The 16,893-nt window shown below is 46.6% G+C and overlaps 1 protein-coding gene and 1 pseudogene across 7 annotated transcripts in view; one reads left to right on the top strand and one right to left on the bottom strand.

Moving 5' to 3' along the window:
* TSNARE1 (t-SNARE domain containing 1) overlaps positions 1-16,893 on the bottom strand; it is a 417,418-nt gene that overhangs the window by 76,044 nt on the left and 324,481 nt on the right. The window lies entirely within an intron of this gene.
* Positions 15,390-15,514, top strand: LOC136650851 (5S ribosomal RNA; annotated as a pseudogene).

The raw sequence follows: 16,893 nt of genomic DNA, 5'->3' as shown, positions 1-16,893 counted from the left end.
TGAGCAAGAAGCGTCTTGGCTGCCCTCCATGTGAGAGATGGAGCTGCTTGTCAGCCTGCGTGGGAGAACTGGAGGCCAGAAGTGAGACCAAACCAGGAAGATCCATCGGAAATGTTGTTGGTTCTTGAAAGAGAGAACCTCTAGGATTGTAAAATCCCCTTGAGGGATTTAGAAATGCCTGCCTATGTAAACCGCCTTGAATAAAGTCAGAGGAGTAATTTATTATTATTATTATTATTATTATTATTATTATTATTATTATTATTATTATTATTATTATTATAGTGACTGGCCCAAGGTCACCCAGGAAGTTTTGTGACTGCATGAAGATTTGAACCTGGATCTTCTTATTGTATACTGGTTGTATTTTAAAAGTTAGGTGTCAGTCCACCTTGTCCATTCTGTGAATGGAAAGGCAGAGTATACCTACTTATACCCATTTTCATTTTATTATTTTTATTTTTTCAACAGGTGATGTTTTGTTGGGTTTTTTTTTTTTTTTTTTTTTTTTTTGGGTGGGGAGGTATGGATTTGGTTTGGTGAGCTTTAGGTCAAGTTGACCAAGGACAGTCGCAAAAGGAAATTGATTCATCTGAAAGGAAACAGCTGTTATCTCACGAACTCTCTCTTTGGAACAGAGAGTGCTATTCCAAAGATCAAAGTCAAGTTTTGCATTTAAGGAAGGAGTGAGACTTATGAAAGCACCTCTCTCTGGCTGCCTGCTGTTTCTGTTCAGAAACAAAATTTCTTTCGAAAAAATATTTTGCAAAGGTGAAGGCACTGGGGCATCCCCAGCACAGCTCCCCTCTACTGTGAATTAATTAAACAATTCTATTAGCTGGGCTTTCACTTCTGACACTTGGCAGCTGACATTAATTGGGCCACAATCAAGATACTAATTCAGGTTAATTGGATTCCCACTGTCAGCAGAGATCAGCTTGCTTGAATGTGTGGCTGTCATTTAAGAATAATGAATCATGGATGGCTTTATTGGAAAGGCTCGCTTGACAGCTGATGGTGTGGCAAGGCTGGTGGATTGCTGTAGGCCTCTGGAAAGATGGTGCTGCCGCTCTTGGCATGGAAAGGACGCTGCCTCTGCCGCCGCTTTTGTTTCTGGGATCCGAGTGCCATCATCAAGTGTCAAAGTGACATAACTGGATGACGGCTTCACACTCTCTGGAACTAGGAACAGAAAAAGAAACCGGATTTCTCGAGGCCACTGTGATGGGAGCTGGTGCTGTGCGATCCCTGGTCTTTAGTCACACACTCGTTCTTTGGTTGCTGTTGAAACAGCCGGCAAACGGCTCAACAAAACCACAGTAGCCAGCAGCTAGTCTTGAACCAAGGTCACTGGGCAGGCTTTTCTGGGGCTAAAAAGAGAGTGGCAGAGAGCAGCAAGCCCTGCTCAGAAATAGACGGGTTTATTCCAGAGAGGCACAAAGCCTTCATCCCATGACGCATGCCTTGAACCTTCAAGGACATTATTTACATTTTCCTCAAAATGCCTTCAAGGGTTTTCTTTCTTTCTTTCTTTCTTTCTTTCTTTCTTTCTTTCTATTGTAACCCACAGAGAAAGATTTGTTAGTCAAAATACATAATATTTATTAAAGCTTATTTACCCCGACCTATCTAACAAGGAGGCAGGGTAGCCATGCCCTTAGCTAGAATGACATCTCCCCCCAACATCATTTCTTGCCAAGGTTCATAGGAGCTTATCGTTTTCCCTGTCTCCTAAGATATCATTCAGAGCATCATTCCCTTTCAAAAGATCCCTTGATCACTTCCCACAGGCTCTCTTCTCTGTGTTAGAAAGACCTCCATATTGCTGATAAAACGTCTTTGGTTTGTGAGAGGGGAAAAAAGACTGACTCCAAAGTCTGGCTACAGACCCAATTTCAAGTCAAGCTCATCTCATAAGAACATAGGAACAGCCCCACTGGATCAGGCCATGGGCCCATCTAGTCCAGCTTCCTGTATCTCACAGCGGCCCACCAAATGCCCCAGGGAGCACACCAGATAACAAGAGACCTGCAAGGCCTCCTGGGAATTGTAGTTTAAGAACATAAGAACAGCCCCGCTGGATCAGGCCATAGGCCCATCTAGTCCAGCTTCCTGTATCTCACAGCGGCCCACCAAATGCCCCAGGGAGCACACCTGATAACAAGAGACCTCATTCTGGTGCCCTCCCTTGCATTGGCATTCTGACAATCTCAAAGGAGGCTGCAGGCTGAACAAAATGGGGCAATGAAATTTTATGTAGGGTGCATTTTGAGTTCCAAGGATTCAGGCAGCCCAGTCCTAACTTGTGCTGGAACAGGCAGGCCAGTACCTCTGCACTGTATCTAGCGCAAGTTTCAGGCAGCTAGAGGCTTAGCCAGGGGCAAGGGGAAACTCTTTCCATTACCCCAGGGAGAGCCACTGTAGTCCCTATGGGGCTACTCAGATCTGCACCACCTTAGGAGGCGGCGCAAATCCAAGCAGCCCAGGACTGCCCCGGTCACCCAGGAACCATAACTGCCAAATCCTGACCCCACCTCTCACTCCACATCTGCCTGCCCCCAGGAACGCCCACTTCCCACCCTCCCCCGCTCCAAAACGCCTTCCTCCTGCCTCCTCCCCGCCCACCCCACACCTTTCCCCCACATCCCTGCACCAGCCGAGTTCAGCCTATGCAACTTACCCATCCCCAAGTCCCACATTGGCGCGGGGAGGCTGGCACACGTCTGTGTGCTGGCCTGTCTCCTCGTATGTTGGCACAAAAGTGCTTTATGGCACTTTTGCGACAACGTTGGGCCAGCGCAAGGGAATTGCGTTGGCCCAAGGGCATCTTTTGATTGTGCCCTTAAGTCTTGCACTCTCATTAGTAAACATTCTGTTATTCTGGGGGAAATGCAATCAGGGGTATTTTCCGTTCTGGAAGGGGGGGTGTTAAGAAACAGCTACTATCAGTCATGATGGCAATGTGCTCCTCCAGTTCAGTGGCAATATGCCTCTGAATACCAGTTGCAGGGGAGCAGTAGTGGGAGAGTACAGCACAGTATGCCTTCGACTGATGTTTTTGAGCCATCAGTGTGAGAACAAAAACGCTGGTCTGATGCAGCAGGGCTCTTCTGTGATGTCCTATCAGGACAGTCTCTTGCAGTCTGATGAGTCTGGCCTGCAGCAACCAAGAAGGTTAAGAATCCAGGGAAAATCCAGGCCAGCACTCATTGGAGATTAAATGGTTTGGAGATGTGAAATTGCTTTGGTGAAAGAGCAAACCCCTCGCCACCTTCTGCCGCCCTGGCTATCCGGCAACATCTGTTCTGTCCCGCTTCAAGACATTTGGAGGGTACATGAATTATACAAAGGGCTGTCATCCACGCAGCATTGCTCCATTTGTTCCTGCTGATGACAGAGCGGGGCATCCACTCACTGTGAATAGCCTGGGCAGAGATCCACAGACCAGGCCCCCTTTCCTGCCTTGCCGTGACAGCTTGTATTCTTCTCACACAGAAACAGTTTTCATTATTTCTGAGTCCAGAATATGATGCAGATGCCTTCTTGTCAGTCCTGATATTTTTGAAATATCCAAAATATACCACAATAGCATCAATTTATATGTGTTACTGATCTTTTATACTGTAAGAGGAGGCATTTTAATTGATTGCAACCCTGTTTGCTTTCTGATTTTTTAAAAAATTTAAGTGCTGTGTGTTCGGTTCCAACGGACTTCTGGCTGATGGTCTCTTTTGTCTGACTGATGCTGGCAAACAGACCAAGGCGATGGTTTGACATTTCATCCATGAAACTGAACAGACTCAAGGATAGAAGGGCCAGAGAGAGTAGGGAACTGGACTTTTCTGATTGTAGTTGGCTGGAGCTGCAGAGGGTTGCAGAGCAAAGAACAAGTAGTCTGATGGGGATGGGTGATCTCCTCCAGGAGTGCATGCTCAGTGCCATTACGGCCTGTAATGAATGTGTAAAGGTAATGTCACCTTCATTCCCTAGTGACATGAGAACTTGTCCCTAGGCCCATTTGGTCAGTCTTGTGAAATCCGAAAGCTCGAAGTGCTTAAACTAAGGGACGTGGAGAGAAAAGATGAGTCCTGGCCTCCAAAGCCTGTGCCTTGTTTTTACCCCAGATGAGTCACTCTCCAATAAGCACAGGGAATCCTCTGAGGGCCTGGGTCACTAAACTCAATCCGCATCAACCCTTGACCAGTCTGAGGAAATTTCTTGACTTCAGGAGAAACTCTGACCATGAAAGACACACTAGGACTGCTGCAAAGTCAAACCTGAGGACCTTAAATCAGGAAACCACTCTTCAATCTAATCAAGTCTTTTTTGTCTAGACCAGAGAATCTATTGGTCTCTGATGATGCATGATGTACACCACTGGTGGCCATTTTTGAGCCACTGACCTAAAAAAAAGCGGCTGCATTGGTTGCCACTGGTGCAACTGGCTAAGTAGGCACAGGGGACAGTTTGTGAGCAGAGGCAGTAATGGGGCATGATGGGGGAGGAACCAGAGGTGTGTCAGGGGAGGGACGGCAGCATCAGTGACCAGTTATGCACACTGGATCTTATCCCCTCTTTTCAAAATCTCCCTGCCCTTTTACTCTCCTTGGATATACACCATCAAAATGATTGGCTTATGTCAGAGGAGACCCATAAACAGCCTTAGGCTTATGCAGAGATAAGTAAAAAAGTTTCTTATGTACTAGGCCAGTCAGTGCTATCTGAGACTTAACCTTTTTGGCATAACTTCAGAATTTTATTGTGATGCGTGAGTCATGGTTAAGTTCTGTTGCATATTAGAGCCAGGGTGGTGTAGTGGTTTGGGAGGCGGACTTAGACCTGGAAGATCCAGGTTCGAATCCCCCCTCAGCCACAAAGCTTCCTGGGTGACTTTGGGCCAGTCACTTTCTCTCAGCCTCACCTACCTCACAGGGTTGTTGTGAGGACAAGAAAGAGGGGAGCAGCAGCTGTGTAAACCACCCTGAGCTCTTTGGAGGAAGGGCGGTATAAAAATGTGAAAAATAAAATAAATCAATAAATAATACACCTTTTATAGGACAGATAAAATCCAGACTATTCAGAAATCTGGACATTTTTGTCTTATTTTTCACACACACACACACAGACACACACACACGGTTGGTACTATTCATAAGCCGTGAACTTTTATTGTAGGCAGCTTTTGTGCTCTCAGCACAACTCAGCGAAGAAGCCAGCAGGGACTTTCTTTTTTTGGGTGCAGGCCATAGCCCAATGCATGATGGAGTACGATTCAGCGCTAAGCTAGCTGTTTAAATGTAGCGTGGGCTCAGTACTGCAAGCCTGCAGGGATTTCTCAGTGACTCTGAATTCTGTGACGCTGTGACTCTTGGGAGTGCAGAAAGCACCAAAGTGCAGAGCCAAGTCACAGGCCATTGCAGACTGCAGAAGGCACAGTTGTGAATTTTGAACAGGAGAACTATGAACGCACCTGTGGCGAAGCTAGAGGGGGTGCAAAGCAGCAGGTTTTGCAGGGAGCCTCACCGCAGCATGCAAGCTGACAAGTTTCAGAGACAAGTTACAAGAGACGGGTTACAAGTCATAGTAGGTATGCGTAAGCTCTTGGTTTTCGATGCAGGCTGCCTCTGATTGCCAGATGCAGGGAAGGGTACCAGGCCACAGGTTGTGTTTGTGTCTTGTGTGCTCCCAGGGGCATTTGGTGGGCCACTGTGAGATACAGGAAGCTGGACTAGATGGGCCTTTGGCCTGATCTAGCAGGGCTCTTCTTATGTTCTTATGATATTCCGGGCATTGGGAGCACAACGGAAGAGAATGCAGGATGGAGCGCACAAGGCAGGATGGAGTGTAGTCAAGGCAGGTTGCTCCCCTCACCCAGAATGGCTCTGAAGGGGAGTGGGAGGGGCTGCCTGCACACCGTGGTGAGGCTTCTTGCAAAACTTAGTGCTTTCCACCCCCTCTAGCTACTCCACTGGAACACAGCAAGTACACAAGGAGCACTTGTGTAGCATTTTCTGTAGTGTGAACACTAGAAGGTCTTATGCTCATTCCCACATACAGTGCAAGTGGCTGGCAACCTTCAGTCTTGAAAGACTATGGTATAAGCCTACAGCATCCAGTATTCCCAGGCGGTCTCCCATCCAAGTACTAGCCAGGCCTGACCTTGCTTAGCTTCTGAGATCAGACAACGTTCTATTGGGACCCACCTAGCTTTACAAGTACAGGCTGTACATCCTACTCTCTGCTCTGTGGTATGTACCTGTACAGAAACTGCTGAAAAATGTCAGAGGCCAGCAGGCATCCTTAGGGATCTCAGTGAAAGGAGCAAGAGGGAGCATTTATCATCATATACAGGCACTGAATCCAAAATCCAGACAAATCCTATATCCAGACATCTTCCCATCCTAAGCAGTCCAGGTAAGGGATACTCAACCTGTACATTCATGTGGTCTCTCTCCATAAAAAGATAATCAAAATTGTTCTTGTTTTTAAAAGGCATGCAAGATATTCATTGCTCCATTTTCTTTATTAAAACACTTCATTTGTTTAGAACTTTGTTCATTAAAATCACATTCTTTTCATCACTCGCCTCTTCTTAATTTATTCCATTTGTTAGTTGCATTCAGTATATGCCATTAAGTGTGCGCGCCATTATGTATATGAGGGGGTTATTTGTTGCCCTGTAGCAGTGGCCGTGTTTTTCTTTTCTGGAAAAAAAAAAAGCTCTTTTAATTTTTACACAGGCAGAGAAAGATGCTCTGCTGAGGCCTGTTGAAAGTGTACACAGAGAACGGCCAAAGGCTGCTGCTGGGCTCCACAGCGAGCCCCCTTTATGAAAACAAATGTCGTTCCAAAGCAACAAAAGGCATGCACTATCCATTTCATTGCATTTCACTTGGACCTCCGTTCTTTTCTGTAGGCATTCATTTGGGGACAAACACAAAACCAAGCCAATGGGCCCCAAATGAATGCACACGCCTCTTAATTTTTGTCTTAGTTTATTTTTTCTCCTTTTTGTGGTGTTTCAATAAGGAGGCTGCCATGATTTGTATAATTAATGTGTACGTTAATTGTAAAGGAGGAGTTGTAGCTTAATGGAAGAGGGCCTGTTTTGTAAGTGGAAAGGACTGTGTTCTAATGTCCTGCCTATTCACCTAAAATGATGTCAGGTAATAAGAATGCGATACAAGGACATCTGCAAGAGGGATCTGAAGGCCTTAGGAGTGGACCTCAACAGGTGGGAAACCCTGGCCTCTGAGCAGCCTGCTTGGAGGCAGGCTGTGCAGCATGGCCTTTCCCAGTTTGAAGAGACACTTGGCCAACAGTCTGAGGCTAAGAGGCAAAGAAGGAAGGCCCACAGCCAGGGAGACAGACCAGGGACAGACTGCACTTGCTCCCGGTGTGGAAGGGATTGTCACTCCCGGATTGGCCTTTTCAGCCACACTAGACGCTGTTCCAGAACCACCATCCAGAGCGCGATACCAGAGTCTTTCGAGACTGAAGGTTGCCAACAAGAAGAATGAAGAGGTCTCTCTCTGCACAGGTCCTTCGGAGCAGTTAGAATTGCAAGCACTAGCTTTCAACAGTTAACAGCTAGCTTTTCATTCTATCTCAGTGTCAAGTATGTCATGAACACCCATGGTGTTCTGCACTGTATTCTTCAGCACTGTACCAGATAAGGGATGAGTTAACAAAGTATCATGGGGTCCAGGGCTGTCCCAAGACATCCTGGTGCCTGAGATGGTACACCAAACACTGCCCCCCCTTAAGTGGTAATATGCCATCCTCTACTCCTGTGACACTCTAGCCCACCACCCTTCCATGTTATCCCCCTCTTTCTTTTCCAGTCCAGGGAATGGGAGGGGGAAGATCAGTGGAGGCAAATGAGTGGATTGAATGGGGCAGGCTGCAGTTGGCCTTGTGGTAAGATCCATGATAAATCACTATGTAGCAGAGGCTTTGTGTCACCCCCGTGATGAGTTCTAGTATTAGCTCTGGTACATGAAAATGACAGCTGATTCATACTAACACCTCATTGGTTCACTGATGCGTCATAATATCACCTCATTGGCTCTTGGAACACTATCTAATTGGTCAGTTTTGAGTTGAAGAAACCTATTTTTTTGTTACATAAGGTAGTTGTGTTTTCTTTTTCTGGTTAATTGGCCATAACATTTGACAGAATACAGATAATTCAACATGGTTTGGCTCATTACGTTCCACATGAAATTACCTTTCCATTGATATATAACATGATGGCATTATTTAAAAATACAAATTTTCCAAAAGGTTTCCGACATTTTGGCCACTAGTGGTGTCATCCCCCAGCCCCCGAGGATGTCACCCACTGACGTCTGCACCCCCACATCTTCCTAACAATGCCACTGCTGTATAGGCCCCCAGAGAGAGAATAGGTTTGCAAGTTAAACAAGATAATGCTGTAAAGGCTGCGATGCTTCAGGACAAAGTCTCTGTTTCCTTTCAGGCAGGGAATCCAGGCAGGGAAAGAAAAGCATATGAACTAAGCAGAGGGCTGTGTTCATGAGTGAGGAAGAGAGAAACAGAAAAAGCAAACCTCTTTGGTGCGCAGGAGCTGTGTTTTTCCTGGCTAAAAGCCTCATTATTTCTGAATGTATTTATCAAAAACATAGTTTCCACGTAATTATATTCACAAAATATGGCACTTTAGATACAGCCATTGGTATATGTTCAGACTGCATTTCAGATCAATTATTTGGAAATAAATAAAGAAATACATCCAATTTAGAAAGATGTGCCTGGGTTTCTTCAGTTCCGTAAGTGGCTTTGTCTCCAATGGCATCCTTATAGGGTTTTCTAAGTGGATGACAAATATTGTGATTTGTTTTTTTCTTTTTTATAAATGAGGAAGAGAGAATGTCAGAATCATGGCTCACTGTGTAAACTCAAATATGCTAGCAAGGAATTAATGCTTTAAAGCGAATATATTATCGGTACAATTGAGGGAACTGCCTTGTTACTAGGGCGTCTCATAGAGAAATACGAACGAAGAAATGAAAATTTCCGTCACATTTCTGGGTTGTTGTATCAGTGCAGTTGAGACATTAATGAGCAAGCCAACACAACCCATAATGGTCAGCTTTGCCCAAGATTTACATAGTGACACAGCACAACTGTTGCCAATGTGGGGTCAGTTTGCACATAGCCCCCCTGGGAAAGATGGGAAAATGTAAAAAAAGATATACAGGCACAGGAATCATGAGGCAAGGGTGATTTCTTACTTTTTTGAATAACCATGTGATCTTAGGAACTGATCATCCACCAAATTCAATAGCTCACATATGGAGGTGATTGCACTGAGTGCACTGGGCTCTTATGTCTATACAGAGCTATCCACTAGCCTTTCCTAAGCAGAGTCCTATTGAGAAATGTCCTCATCAAAACTCTCCTGGCTCTCTTGGAAATCCCTGATGAATCTCCAGATTCACCCATATGTTTTGCTTTCCACCAAACCTGTAGCATCCTAGCCCTAGATTGCATCACTTTTGCAGCCGCCTCCACTGCTTTGTTCCCAGGGTCCAGGACAGGGGTCTCCAAACTTTTTGGCCAGAGGGCCACATCAAATATCTGGCGTGGTGTGGAGGGCCAGAAAAAAAAAAATTAAATATAAAATTTAAATAAATTAGAGATGGAACTTAGATGAGTGAATAAATGAATGAATGGACTCATTCATTCAACCTCTCTGGCCCTCAGAACACTCTCCAGACACAATCAGAGCATAGTTCTGGTCATGTTCAGTTGAGTGGGCCAGAGGCGTTCAGGGGACAAGAGGTTGGACGCGGGCCAGAAAGAGGCTTGCTGCGGGCCGCATCTGGCCCCCGGGCCGGGGCTTGGAGACCCCTGGTCCAGAATAATGGTGTTTTGCCAAATCCCCTCTCCAAACTTGGCCTGGAGAACTTAAGCCCACTTTAAGTGAATTAGTACCCCTCGCTCGAACACAGCTAGCTCTAGTGGCGTACAAAACTACTGCTGGACCCCAGCACCAACGGGAAGGTAACTGGTAGGTAGCTTGCCTGTGGGACTGAAGGATCCTTTCTCCAGTTCTCCAAGCAGCAACTCTTGTAGGTACAGCAGCTCCCCCTCAGCTCTCCACCACTTGGCAATCTCTGTCCAGTTAGTCAGTTTGCCAGTCAGTTAGTATATGAGCCAGTTCATTAGTCAGTTAACCAGTTCGTGAGTCATCCACCAGTTTGTCAGTCCACCAGCCTGTCAGTCAGTCAACCAGTTTGTTAGTTAGTCATTCCTACCTCGTTCCTTCCTCCAACATTTCCACCTTTTACTACCCACAAAACTCTCCCTCCTGCAGGTGCTGCTTTTATCCCTGAAGACCTTGTTGCCTCAAGTGGTTGCAGCTGTGCTGCACACCCACTGCTGAAAGCCTAGGCTTTAACCCCATGTTTTCTGGACCTCTCCGGGCAAGGGGCCACTGTTGACACCACAACCTATCTCCTTGAGAGCTCTTGCACGTTTCCACTACAAACTACAAGCCAGTGTGCTCTCCCTCCAGGATACCATGTGATGTTGGCAGAATTTGTCCCAGGATTCACAAAGGAGGCGTGGCACCCCCATTCCGTAAGGAACACACTATGGGGCACTGCGCCACTATAGACTGTAGTGATGAGTAACGAAATCCTCAGATTTTCAACATCTATGTTGTTCTAGGAAATCTGGGGACACACTCTCTTTGCTACGATTGGAGGCAGGAGGTCTGGCTCAGTTGGTAGAGCTGCCGCCTTGTATTTCTGAAGATCTGAGGCTGCCAGTTCAAAACAACCAGAAGAACCCGAGAACTGACGACACGCTGATATACTGATGAGCTGACCCTCGGTGGCAGAGAGGAGTTGCCGTCAAGTGGAGCGCGGGAGGCGAAGGGCCAGAGAGAGGCCAGACTGGGAAGGAATCCAGCTGGAATGAGGAGTTCTATGAAAGACTGGAACTATTCAGTTGTAAAAATCCCTACGGGGGTTTAGAACAGCCTGCCTATGTAAACAGCCTTGGATTAAAGTCTGAGGAGAAATCTGACGACCAAAGAATGGTGGTATATAAATACCTGGATAAATAAATAAATGACTGGCAGACGGTTCAGGATACAGTGTCCTAGGATAAGAAGCTGACGTACATTACAGGTCCAGCCTATTTATACACGGATTTGACTCAACACGAATGGCCCCTGCAAATGAGAAGGAATGTGCTGATCCCTGGAGAAGGGGAAAAATCCATCCCTTTAAAATCAGTTTAAAAAACTGATCAGTCTTTTAAAAATAGCCTCCTTAGTGAGAGGGGGGGGGCAGCTTACTGACAATCCATCAATCCTTCTCTCTCCAGCGGACTCCTTCCTTCCCCCTGAAAGAAAGGTGATCACTTTTCATTGGTGAAGGGAGGGACTGAGTGAAGCAGAGGACTGATTGATGGATTGTCTTCTTAATGACTCTTAACTTACATCACAAAGGTCAGCAAGGCTGTTTTTAAATACCGGAGCAAAGAAACTTTGTTTTTTAAATTGATTTGCTATAGTGCGTTTTTTGTCATCCATGTGAGTGCTTGGAACGGAACCCACGTGAATAATGAGGCTCAACCTGTATTTGTCCATTAAGACCATTGAAACGATTGGAGTTGGCAACCTTCAGTCTCGAAAGACTCTGGTATCACGCTCTGAATGGTTCTGGAACAGCGTCTAGTGTGGCTGAAAAGGCCGATTCAGGAGTGACAATCCCTTCCACACTGGGAGCAAGTGCAGTCTGCCCCTGGTCTGTCTCCCTGGCTATGGGCCTTCCTTCTTTGCCTCTTAGCCTCAGACTGTTGGCAAAGTGTCTCTTCAAACTGGGAAAGGCCATGCTGCACAGCCTGCCTCCAAGCAGGCAGCTCAGAGGCCAGGGTTTCCCACTTGTTGAGGTCCATCCCTAAGGCCTTCAGATCCCTCTTGCAGATGTCCTTGTATTGCAGCTGTGGTCTACCTGTAGGGTGCTTTCCTTACATGAGTTCTCCATAGAGGAGATCCTTTGGGATCCAGCCATCATCCATTCTCACAACATGACCCAGCCAACGCAGGCGTCTCTGTTTCAGCAGTGCATACATGCTAGGGATTCCAGCTCATTCCAGGACTGTGTTATTTGGAACTTTGTCCTGCCAGGCGATGCCAAGGATGCGTCGGAGGCAGCGCATGTGGAAAGCATTCAGTTTCCTCTCCTGTTGTGAGCGAAGAGTCCATGACTCGCTGCAGTACAGAAGTGTACTCAGGACGCAAGCTCTGTAGACCTGGATCTTGGTATGTTCCGTCAGCTTCTTGTTGGACCAGACTCTCTTTGTGCGTCTGGAAAATGTGGTAGCTGCTTTACCGATGCGCTTGTTTAGCTCAGTATCAAGAGAAAGAGTGTCGGAGATCGTTGAGCCAAGGTACACAAAGTCATGGACAACCTCCAGTTCGTGCGCAGAGATTGTAATGCAGGGAGGTGAGTCCACATCCTGAACCATGACCTGTGTTTTCTTCAGGCTGACTGTCAGTCCAAAATCTTGGAAACTACTGGATTCTAGAAAAAGCAAGAGTTCAGCAGGTCCAGTTTCTCCCAGTTTAGTATCGAATTATTGGAAGAAGCTGTGTTTTCTGATTTTCTTTTCCTTCCTACATTCCTGCCAAATGGCAGACCTGAGATGAGAGAGCTGTCACCTAACAAATCTGGCAACCCTACTGACACCTGCTAAACCATCAAAGCGGGAGCACTTTCCCTTCCCCACGCACCAGAAATCCTAAAATTCTAATTGATATCCTAACCCTTGTGCACCCATTCTGTAATTACAGGCAAGCAGGGATATTATTCAAAAGTTTGACGGACACATTGTTTACAGCCGTTGCAGGGCTGCATCCTTAAATACAATAAATGATGATCAAAAGCAACCTTTAGAGAGAAGCGCACCTGCAGGGAGAGCCAAGAAAACATCGGACATACCTGACAGCCTGAAAATTAGACAGGAGCGAGATGTCCGTAACCTTTGAATTGAGAATCTCTCTGACAAGCAAGAACTGCTGTCTGCACAAGAAAAAGTGGGCGGGAAGCCGCGATGGATTTTGGCAAGCAAGGCAAGTCTCACTGATGTTTCGATTGCCGGGTAAGCTATTTAGCAAATGAAAATATTTCTTTACTAAGCGTGTGGTCAGTCTGTGGAACTCCTTGCCACGGGATGTGGTGATGGCATCTAGCCTGGACACCTTTAAAAGGGGATTGGACAAGTTTCTGGAGGAAAAATCCATTATGGGGTACAAGCCATGATGTGTATGCGCAACCTCCTGGTTTTAGAAATGGGCTATGTCAGAATGCCAGATGCAAGGAAGGGCACCAGAATGAGGTCTCTTGTTATCTGGTGTGCTCCCTGGGGCATTTGGTGGGCCGCTGTGAGATACAGGAAGCTGGAATAGATGGGCCTATGGCCTGATCCAGTGGGGCTGTTCTTATGTTCTTATGTTCTAGCAGCAAGCCACAAACATACCTGGAAGATGCCACTCAAATGAGTCTTTGTGTTGGGACAGATCTAGGCGTGGTGTGCAAAAACTCATCCTTTCATTTCTCCTGTCCCATATGTATGGGTGAGAGACTTTCCCATACATGAGAAATGGCCATGCTGTTTTCTCGTTGCCCACTCTGTCCCTCTTAAAATCCACACCTGACTCAACTGCAAATCATGCTCCCCGTTCCAAAGCACGCACATTACTTTATGCTAACATGGTGGAGTTGCTGTTGCACATCATGTGCCCATCACTATCCCAAACAGGCTTATGGAGCAATCCTGGGTCTGTCTTCTGAAAAGTAAGCCCCACGGAGCTCACTGGGACCAGTGGCATAGTTAGAAGGGGTGCAAAGCACTAAATTTTGCAGGGAGCCTCACTGCTGCATGCAAGTGGCCCCTCCCCCTCCCCTTTGGAGCCATTTCAGGTGGGGGTGGAGCAAAATTGAGGCAAAGGCAGGATGGAGCGTATGGACAGTCAAGGTGAATATGTCAGTTTTACTCCTACTGCCCGGAATGGCTCCGAAGGGGGAAGGGAGGGGGAGGGGTACATATGATAATGTACGCATCTCTTTCTGTTCCTCAGCAGGTTACTGAAATCTTCAGTCTGCTTCACACTTCTGCTGGACAAAATTCAAACCTGCCTTGCTGGTTATGTCTGGCTTCACCTCGGAGCTATCTGGGGTTCTCACTGCCTTTGCAAACCATTGGAAGCCCAGCTCCTAGGACTAGGCTTCCACCATGATCTGGACTCTTGGTGCAACCAGCATGCCTGTGGGGTACCTAGAGCAGGATAGCTAATATTAGGAGTAAGTTTTTATTAATTGATTTTATCAGCCATTATCTTGATGCTTTTACAGTCACTCTGGTGGGAATACGTGCAGAGCAATAGCGCCTGCAAATGCCACATCTCTCTTTGGAAAACAGTCTTGTACCATGAGTGTTCTCTTTCGTATAGCGCATATGCTAACGTTACTGCATCTCTTTCCAGTCATGCCATCCCAAAATGGTGCAAGTGATCAATCATTCACTCATCACAAGAGCAAAATAGGCTTTTGGTGGAGAAAATCGCCCTCCTCCTTACCGCAAAACCATATTGCCAATTAGAACATTCCTTTTGATGTTTCTTTTTCATAATCAGGTGCTGCCAAGATAAGGAGACGGGTAATTTTCAATGGTCTGGATGGGGTCCTGGCGTCTTCTAAGCGCTCTGCCCACTATCTTCATACCCCCAGTCTTCTGCTCTTGATGAATGGTTCTTTTGAAAGCCCCCTGCCTCTTTCCACTGGGTAATGAATTCTGTCACTCTCAACCGGGCTCTCCAGCAGCAAACAGTGGAAGGGAGTTTGCATGCCGATTACATAAAAGGCGCCGCCAGCTCCAATTACAATGGAAACCTCATTGGTGTGCAATAATTCTAAGGCACTTATGAGCTCAGGCTCTTTCACAGAAGCGGGTGGTACATGATGCTGTCACGGCTTGGCAGGGTTTGGAATGGAGCCAGGACAGTTTGAAAGGCAGGTTGCTCCAAAGGCAGATGTGGGGATGACAGAAAATGGCTGAAAATCCCATTGTGGATGTAAAGAACCCATGAGATGATGGGCAAAAACATAAGGCGGGGAGCTCCACAAACTCCTTTGCGTATATGATATTATACGTAGTAAGGCGGGCTGGCTTGGTGAATGGAAGGGGCATGCAAAGGGGCGTAGCTACAGAGGGGGGTGCAGTAATGTATGCAGTCCCCCCCACTCGCTTTCGGAGTCATTATGGGCAACAAAATGCAATGGGTTGCATTTCATTGCCTGAAAGGGCCTGGACAGCAATGGGAGGGGCCTGCTTACATGGTGCAAAGCAGTGCCTGCAGCACTTACTAAGCCCCCCTGCACATGCCTAATCTTGTCTGATCTTGGAAGCTAAGCAGGGTCAGGCCTGGTTAGTACTTGGATGGGAGACCACCTGGGAATATCAGGTGCTGTAGGCTTATACCATAGTCTTTCGAGACTGAAGGTTGCCAACCATGTAGCCACGCCACTGGGGGCAGGCAAGGCAGGATCAGGCTTTTGGCTTAAGCCTGCTACTTTCAGCCCCCCCCCCTTTCAAAGCTGCCTTATCTTTCTGCTAAGCCTTGACAGCAATTTTCTACCTCGGAGTGCGTAGGGCAGGAGGAGGATAACCAGTGCTTTCGCACTGTTGACACACTCTCAGAGAATTTCAGACAGCGGTTTTGGGTGGGATGGAAAGGGGGGGCACTTTTCTTCTCCTGCTTCTCTTTCATAGCCAAAATCAATTATGCACGACATGGCTCCCAGGGGAGAGATGCACCAGCTCCTGTTGGAGAAATAGCTTGCACCTCTCTTCACCAGGGGAACATTCTGTCCTGCCACCTATCCAAAGCAAGAGACAAGTGCATCATAAGAATGTAGGACTCAATGAAAAGGAGTTTTGTTGTAGTCCAAGGAGAAGGAATGAAGATATTTCCCTGGTTCTGTCCATTTATTGTTTCTCTGATTCATTCAGCCCCAGGACACCATCAGATGTTGACCAGGCCAAGGTCAAGGGTTGCTCAGGGCAACCCCTTAAAATGTCAATATTTGTGCCAGGACTGCTCTGCCCTGCATTCCAGTCCTCCTGCTGGTTTAAAAAGGAATAAGATTAATTCCATATTCAGAGCATGCACTGTTGGCCTCAGTTTTTAGTTCTCTTGTATCTTTTTCGTCCTTCCCACTGTCAATGTGCACACAATGAACACTAATGAAACACTGCCAAACACATTGATATGTTCATTTGTATATCAAGATTCTTTTCTTTTGCCATATTTTTCTAATGCATATCTGTTATTCACACTGTTACCCTGCACATGCCCGATCTTGTCTGATCTTGGAAGCTAAGCAGGGTCAGGCCTGGTTAGTACTTGGATGGGAGACCGCCTCGGAATACCGGGTGCTGTAGGCTTATACTATAGCCTTTCGAGACTGAAGGTTGCCAACCATCTGTTATTCTTGTGCTTTGGCACCTCACCACACAGAAAATCTTAACATAATCATGTGCATGATCTCACCAACTGTTTTTAATGGGAAGGGGGCCATTTAATTTAATATTAAAACAGAGACATCAGTGTACACCCTGCTTTACATAGATGAAGAATGCAGGCCTGTGGAACTTGCAATCCAGAGACTGACACAAGAAAGACCCCAGAAGGAGAAAAGGGGGGTGGAGACAGGGGTAAACAGGTGAAGCATGTACCATTGTTTCTGTTACGCATAACTTGTTGGCATCCTTCAGTCTCGGAAGACTATGGAGTCACGCTCTGAATGGTGGTTCTGGAACAGAGTGTCCTCTCCAGTGCGCGAAGCCTGGGTA

This window comes from Tiliqua scincoides, chromosome 4 (genome assembly GCF_035046505.1).
Source record: "Tiliqua scincoides isolate rTilSci1 chromosome 4, rTilSci1.hap2, whole genome shotgun sequence".
Taxonomy (NCBI): Eukaryota; Metazoa; Chordata; class Lepidosauria; order Squamata; family Scincidae; genus Tiliqua; species Tiliqua scincoides.
The sequence above is the reverse complement of the archived record's forward strand: the minus strand, read 5'-3'. Positions and strand labels throughout refer to the sequence as shown.